The sequence below is a fragment of the Patagioenas fasciata genome, chromosome 2 (genome assembly GCF_037038585.1).
Source record: "Patagioenas fasciata isolate bPatFas1 chromosome 2, bPatFas1.hap1, whole genome shotgun sequence".
Classification (NCBI taxonomy): domain Eukaryota; kingdom Metazoa; phylum Chordata; class Aves; order Columbiformes; family Columbidae; genus Patagioenas; species Patagioenas fasciata.
Genome location: NC_092521.1, coordinates 111,436,529 through 111,443,451, shown reverse-complemented (window position 1 = coordinate 111,443,451; position 6,923 = coordinate 111,436,529). Strand labels below are relative to the sequence as shown.

At 45.1% G+C, this 6,923-nt stretch overlaps 1 long non-coding RNA gene across 3 annotated transcripts in view; it reads left to right on the top strand.

Annotated features, from left to right (window-relative positions):
* The first annotated feature begins 243 nt into the window (after positions 1 to 243).
* The window catches only part of LOC136098792 (uncharacterized), a 43,185-nt gene continuing 36,505 nt past the window's right edge, over positions 244 to 6,923 (top strand). Inside the window, exons 1-2 of one of the 3 annotated variants that reach the window (XR_011737661.1) lie at positions 244 to 1,212; positions 3,670 to 3,888. This is a non-coding gene — a long non-coding RNA (uncharacterized lncRNA). Of the gene's footprint in view, positions 3,242 to 3,669; positions 3,889 to 6,923 lie in introns of all 3 variants that reach the window. The other 2 variants (XR_011737660.1, XR_011737659.1) reach the window with 2 other exon arrangements.

Below are 6,923 nucleotides of genomic sequence, written 5' to 3'. Positions count from 1 at the left end.
GAAATACAACTATTATTTTTCCATTCCATCAACCAGTCAGGAAACTACCTACGGCTTGTGCACTTACAGAACAGAACACAATAACTAACAAAAAGAAAGTCTTTGATTCCGAAGAGATCAGTGCGTCTTTACAAGAAGCCATGAGTTCAACATACAAAATCAGTATTCTCATTAGCAACGCACATTCCCTGAATAGAAACTGCTCACCTTTTATCAAATGTCAGCTGCAAGAGCGTGTAAACAAAACAACCCACACCAAAACTCACCCACACCCCAAAAGCTCTATTTAGATTATACATCTACATAAAACATGTCTTTGTAGATGATAACTGTTGAATTCATACTTCAGGTCCTTCTCTTCCAGGAACCAGCTATGAAAGATAAACACGATTTTCTGCTTGAGTTCTACAAACCCATATGCAACAGTTCTTGTTTTACAACATTTTAGCAGATGGAGACTTCAGGGTTGACCACAAAAGCGGTTTTTATATTCAATATGATCTTACTCTCCCAGCAGATGAAGTCAGTTACTGCCAGACAAGCAGACAGACAACGCTTTACAAAACAGAAATGAGTTCCCAGAGAACACACATTTTGGCTTTTGTCTTTGTTATTCACTTCAAGGAAACAACTCTGTCTAGAAACGCTACAGTTCATTTCTAAAAGGACAAAGAACATGCTTCCTTTCATGACGCATTTCTCCAGTCACTCATTCTTCCCCAGACTGGCGCTGGACTGGGAAGGTGGCTTCCTCTTGTCAACTTCTAGTGCTATGCACAGTGCAACAAGTAATAGAGCCTGAACCCTTCTACAGGCAGCAGGGAGCCAGGCAACATTGCACTTTCCTGTGAAGAAAGCAAAGAACTGACTGTGTACACATACACAAGCACGTCGCAAGAAGAGTCAGAGGCCACGAATGCATTGTAAAGAGCAAGTTTTATTTTAGTAATCTCTCTACTGGGGGATCTCTGAAGCCACACCTGAGCTCCCAGGCAGAGGTGACACCAACAGGGACGCAGGCCCTGGTCAGTTCAGCCCTGCTGAAATCGCTGGGCCTGCTGAGCTCACCTGTATTTCAAGGCTTCAGGCAGGCGCAGCCTCCCGCTCTTTCTTACAACAAAGCAGGAATCTCAGACATAGTGATAAGGTGCCTAGAGTTCCTCACAGGCCTACGTTATCTAACACAGAGGTTCTACCCATCCAGCACACAAGGTCAGTAAAACAATGAGTGTGATGTACGTGCTTTTTCTACAGACAGATGCAAGTCACTTCAGCGTATTTACATTTAACTAATCTCCTCGCCATATCTTCCGCTATATCCCCATACACCTATAAACCTACTAAATTGTAACATGAATTCAGACCAATGTGCAGCTGCTATGGAAGTCAGCTATGTTGTAGTTGTGGTGTTTGCCCGCAGTGTGGCTTCTCAGTCCAATTTTGGACTCAGGAAGTTTCAAAAATTATTCCGAGAAAGATCAAGACACAAACGACGTCAGACGCTGCTAAACAATCTTATTTTATTTTTATGCCTAAAGACAGAGTAAAGACAATCTATTTAATTTTAATATGTAAGCTTCAAGCACTCTTTTAGTTTTAGCAATTCACAGTGATCATGCATTTTGCACCTCAACTCACTGTATTTAGACCTTTACAGCAGGCCCAATTAAGCAAGCAGCATGAGCGAGCATTTCTCTGTAACAAGCGGGCCTTAAGAATATTATTTTAGAAAGCAAGCTTTGAGACAAAAAATTCACCCTATCACAGTCTTCCACACTTATGTGACGTCCTGACACAGAGTTGTTTTGTGTCATTTGAGGCTCAGGTAGCTAAATGTGTAAAGTAATATTTCGGGTCTAAGAGCTGCAACAGAGACAGTTCACTTCATTAGCAAAGATTTCTTATTCAACCTGTGCTGCTGTGTTCTTAGGGATTACGAGTCTCTGATCTCGTTAGTATAATATGCATCTAGATAATAGCTCACAGCTACATGTGTTAATGACAGTTAATTCTTAACATTTGAGATCACCATTGCTTCTGAAATCAATACCACTCTGTGAAATACAGTAATACCGCACATATGGATGAGATGTTGCCGGACAACAAATCGGAGAATATATAAATAACAGTTTACAATGTCCTGTTTTAGAATCTAGGAGTCAGACTGAAGTATCAGAAGATGCCTTTGGAAAAATCCTGTTAGTTATCTTATCCTGTTTGTTTGCTTGCAAAAGTGGTTGAAGACTTCTATTTTTTTAAACACCCCAGAACTGCCTCAGGTTATTTTACATGTTTGAAAGTTACTTCTGCTGAGAAAGTAATAAGTGAGTGCTGCTGCCATCACAGTGAAGGTGTCTGGACATGAGGGAAATGAGAAATGGTTGTCTAGAGAGGGGAAGAGTGCCTTGAAGTGTGGCCTGCATGCATGGAAAAGGACTCCGTAAACTACCCAGATCTAAAAAAAAATATTGAGTTAAACTGATTTTACCATTTTGTTGTGGTTTAACTCGAGCTAGCAATACAACCACGACAGCTGCTCACACCCACCCCCACCCCGCTTTACCCTCCCCAATAGGGGAGAGAATCAAAAGGGAAGGGAGAAACTTGGAGTGAGATAAACACAGTGTAATAAAATAACAAAATACTAATATACTACTAGTAAATACATATATAAATAGAAATAAAAGGTACTCAAGCCAATTCTCAGAAACTCTGTCCACACTGAGTAGTCGGTCCCAGGAAGGGGCACCTGGTGCCCACAGTTGATCCGAAAGATAAAAAAGGAAAAAGGCAGAAAAGCCCAGAGGCCTCTGCAAAACGGCAAAGGGCCGAACAAAACATCCCGCACCAAAACTCCCCCGGCTCTGACAGAAAAAGAGGGAAGAAACAAAACTATGTGCGCAAGAGAAGGCGCCCGAGAGAGTGAGAGAGATCCCCTCCCTCCTTAAATAATTAGCATGACGCTAATGGGATGAAATTCTTGTACTGATCAGCCTGGATGTCAGCCAAGCTCTGTCCCATCTCTGCCCCCCTTCCTCGATAGGTCCCATCCCTGGGCAGAGCAGTCAGAATGTCCCTGGCTCTCAGACCAGAGCAATTACAAACATTAGTTCTGTGCTGGGGTGTTAGCTCTTGTTCTCAAACTAATTCCAAATAATGACTGTGCGAGCTGTGAAAAAGAAAGGTTTCTAACCGCATGAGGAAAATCAGTTCACTTTCGGTGAAAACAGCACAATTTCAGGTATGGAGCCCTCAGGGCTCTGTCAGGGCTTTCTTTTCCCTTCCCTTCCCTTCCCTTCCCTTCCCTTCCCTTCCCTTCCCTTCCCTTCCCTTCCCTTCCCTTCCCTTCCCTTCCCTTCCCTTCCCTTCCCTTCCCTTCCCTTCCCTTCCCTTCCCTTCCCTTCCCTTCCCTTCCCTTCCCTTCCCTTCCCCCTTCCCTCTCCCTTCCTTCACTTTTCCCTCACTCTTCCCTAAAAACCACTTCCCAGGACACAAAACGCAATGATACAAGGGTTTCTATTTTATTTTATTGTATTTATTTTATTTTATTTTATTTTATTTTATTTTATTTTATTTTATTTTATTTTATTTTATTTTATTTTATTTTATTTTTTAATTTACTTCCTTGGATGTTATTTCATGTCATTTCCGTTTCTCACTCTGTTTCAGAGCCAATGCTCACAATCCTTAACACAAGCCCACGTGTAGCCAGGAGCAGGCTGATGCATTCTTCAGTTTAGCTTGAACAAACAGCCCTTGCAGGCTGGCAAAGGCAAGTCCCAGAGCTGCAGAGAGCAGCCGCAGGAATAGAGGCCAAGCTTTCCCTGGTTGCTGAAGAGGGAGAACCTTGAGAATGAGGTGCGGGCCTGACCATGCACAAAAGAAGAGGTCTGTGGTACTGTGGGATCTTTTCCGAAGCATCACATGTAGCGATGACAAGCAGACGTTTTGCCTTCCACAGCTTGTTTTGCTGCTGTGCTTCTTGGGCAGGGATGCACGAGAAGCGCTCTGGTCCCTGCCAGGCGCTGGTGTTGCCCGCAGGGAGAGCTGCCGAGTGGCAGCTGCGAATCCTTCCTGTTCCTGACAGGACACCAGTGGCTGCTCCAAAGCACTGGGTCCCCATGCAACATCTCTGCATCCTGTTCCCTACATCTGCCTTCTTTGTAACTTGTTTGGGTTTTGCCTGTTTCTTTCTACCTTGTTTGTTTTTTTGTTGTGGTGGTGGTGGTGGTGGTGTTTCTCTTGTTGCTGTTGTTCTGGTTTTGTTGGGGCTTTTGAAGTTTGTTTCGTTTGGTTGGTTTAGGTCAGTTTCTATGAGTTGGTTTTGGTAGGCTTTTTGAGAGTGGTTGTTCGAAGGTGGTTGTTTGACGCTGTATTACGTTGTTGGTAGGTTGTGTGTTCGTAGGTCACTGAAGGCGGGTTGTTTTAGGTTAAGGTTTGTTAAGTTTGGTTTAGGTTGGCGGTCTTAGCTGCTTGTTTCAGGTTTGATGGTTTAGCTTGGTTTGGGTTGGTTAGTTTAGGTGGGCGGGTTCAGGTTGTTTGATGTGATTTTCTTAGCGCTGCTCTGTGTGGTTTAGCTTAGGAGGTTTCTTTTTCTTGGTTTTGCTGGGTTCTTTGGTTGGTGCTGTTTTCTGAGGATTCTTTAGCACTGGTTGTGTTAGTTTGGTTTAGGTTTCTGGTTTTAGTAGCTTGGTTCAGTTTGTTGCGGTCGTTTGAGGTTGGTTTGAGGCAGGTTCTTTGAGGGTGGTTGTGAGAGGCTGGTTGTTGAAGGCTGGTGGGTTGAGGTTGCTTGATGCAGGTGATTTTTGGTTGAAGTTGTCTTCCGTCGGTTGTTGTAGGTGGCGTATCTGAAGCCGTTTTCATGGAGGCTGTTTTCTGTAGTTTGGTTGAGGTTTGTTTAGATGATTTTAAGTTGGGGGTGGGTTGGTTATTTGAGGTTGTTTCTTTTCAGTAAGCAGTTTAGGTGGGTTGGTGGGTGTCTGTGTTTTTAGGTAGGTTGGTTTAGGCAGGTTTGGTTTACATTGTTTAGGTCGCTTGAAGGGTTTCTGTTAAGGTTGGTTCAGGTTGTTTGGTTTAGGTTGGTTTAGTTATTTCCTGGTAGGTTGTTTAGGGCAGTGTTATGCACGGTGCATGTTTTGAAGATGGGTTCCTTCAGGCTGGGGTGGCTTAGATTGGTTGTTGAGGGCGCTTTAGGTGGTTTGGTTAGATGTACATTGTGTTTTGTTGGTTTTAGGTTGAGTCTGGATGCTTTGGATGTGACTGCAATCTCGCTGGGACATGTGTCCCCCCACTAATCACCAGGCTCGATTGGGCTGTTTCTGCTGTCTCGGCAGATGTCCCCTTCCTCCTTCCCTGCTCCACGTGTTTCCCTGCCTTGCTCAAAGAGGACGACGTTCCCCGCTAGAGGCGAACCATTGCTAGGTCAAGGGTATACGGTAGCTGCGCTGTGCTTGAGAACCTCCTTCCAAACAAGCTCAGGGTCCGTTAGGAGGAGAACCTGGGGTAGTCAAGCTTCCAAGACTGCAGGCACATCCAAGTGAGACACTGCCTGGGGTAGGGTGGCTGGTGGTTGGGTTTTTGTTGTTGAGGTTTTTTAGGGTGTTTTAGCTTTGTTGTTGAAGTTGAGTTGATCTAGATAGGTTTTTAGCTTGGTCATTGTAGGCTGGTTTCAGTGGTTCTATTTAGCTTTGGGTTGTTTGCTTTAGGTCATTTTGGTCAGGTTATGTCATTCGGTTTCATATTTTTGAGGTTGGTTTAGATCGGTTGTTTTAGGTAGTTTTGTCCTTTATTAGATTGTTTTGAAGTTATTTGAGATTGTTTAATGGTTATCTAGGGTTAAGATTGGTTGATTTCGGTTTGTTTAGCTTGTTTGGTTCTAGGTTGCTTAAGGTTGGCTGAGAAATGCCGGTTTGTGTAGATTTAGTTTGTTTTAGGTAGGATTATTTCGATCATTTGGTTTAGGTTGGTGTATTTAGTTTGGTTTAGGTAGTTTTGGGTAATTTGTTGTAGATTGTTTAAGGTTCTGTTTAGGTTGTTGGTGGCTGATTGAAGTTTTTTAAGGCAGATTGGTTTAGCTTCTTTAAGGGTGGTTTAGGTGAGCTGTTCTATGCTGGTTTAGGTAGGCCATTCTAGCTAAGTTTAGGGCCAGCTCGTGGAGCAGCAGGCACCCAGCCCAAATGGCCCAAAGAAGCCGTGGCAAGGGGCCGTGCTCAGCGCTGCAGAGGAAGGCAAAAAACCCCCGGAGACGCTTGCTGTCCCACCTGGGGGAAAAAAAAAGCCTTCCTCCCCCCAGCTGCAGGGCACGAGAGGCCATCTTCCTGGTGCTTGAGCAGCAGGCAGGATCCGAGCCAAAAGGGCCCAGAGGAGCTCTGCAAAGTGGTCATGCTCAATGCTGCAGAGGAAGGCAAAAAACCCCCGGGGACCAGTGCCAATCTGCCCCGGGGGAAAAAATTCCTTCCTGACCCCAGTGCTGGCGATCGGCTGTTCCCTGAGCATGTGAGCCAGACCTGGCTCCTTTTCCCACAGGCTGCTCACGCCTCCCCGGACCTGCCCAAGCGCTATCCCATCCTATCCTCTCCCATCCTATCCTCTCCCATCCTATCCTCTCCCATCCTATCCTCTCCCATCCTATCCTCTCCCATCCTATCCTCTCCCATCCTATGCTATCCCATCCTATGCTATCCCATCCTATCCTCCGTTGAGCTGGAGTCATCTCCTGGACTCCAGAGAGTGCTCAAATGCCCCTGACCTGATGGACCTTGGCGGGGACTAGAATGCTTCCTGTGCCTGGTGGGACACCAGTGGTTGTCCCAAAGCACTGCAACCCCTTGCAACCCCTTTACATCCTAGTTCTTACGGCTCCTGAGCCTGACTCCACAGGGGATGAAGATGGTGAGCTCTGCAGTGCTCCTCCCGAAGGAATT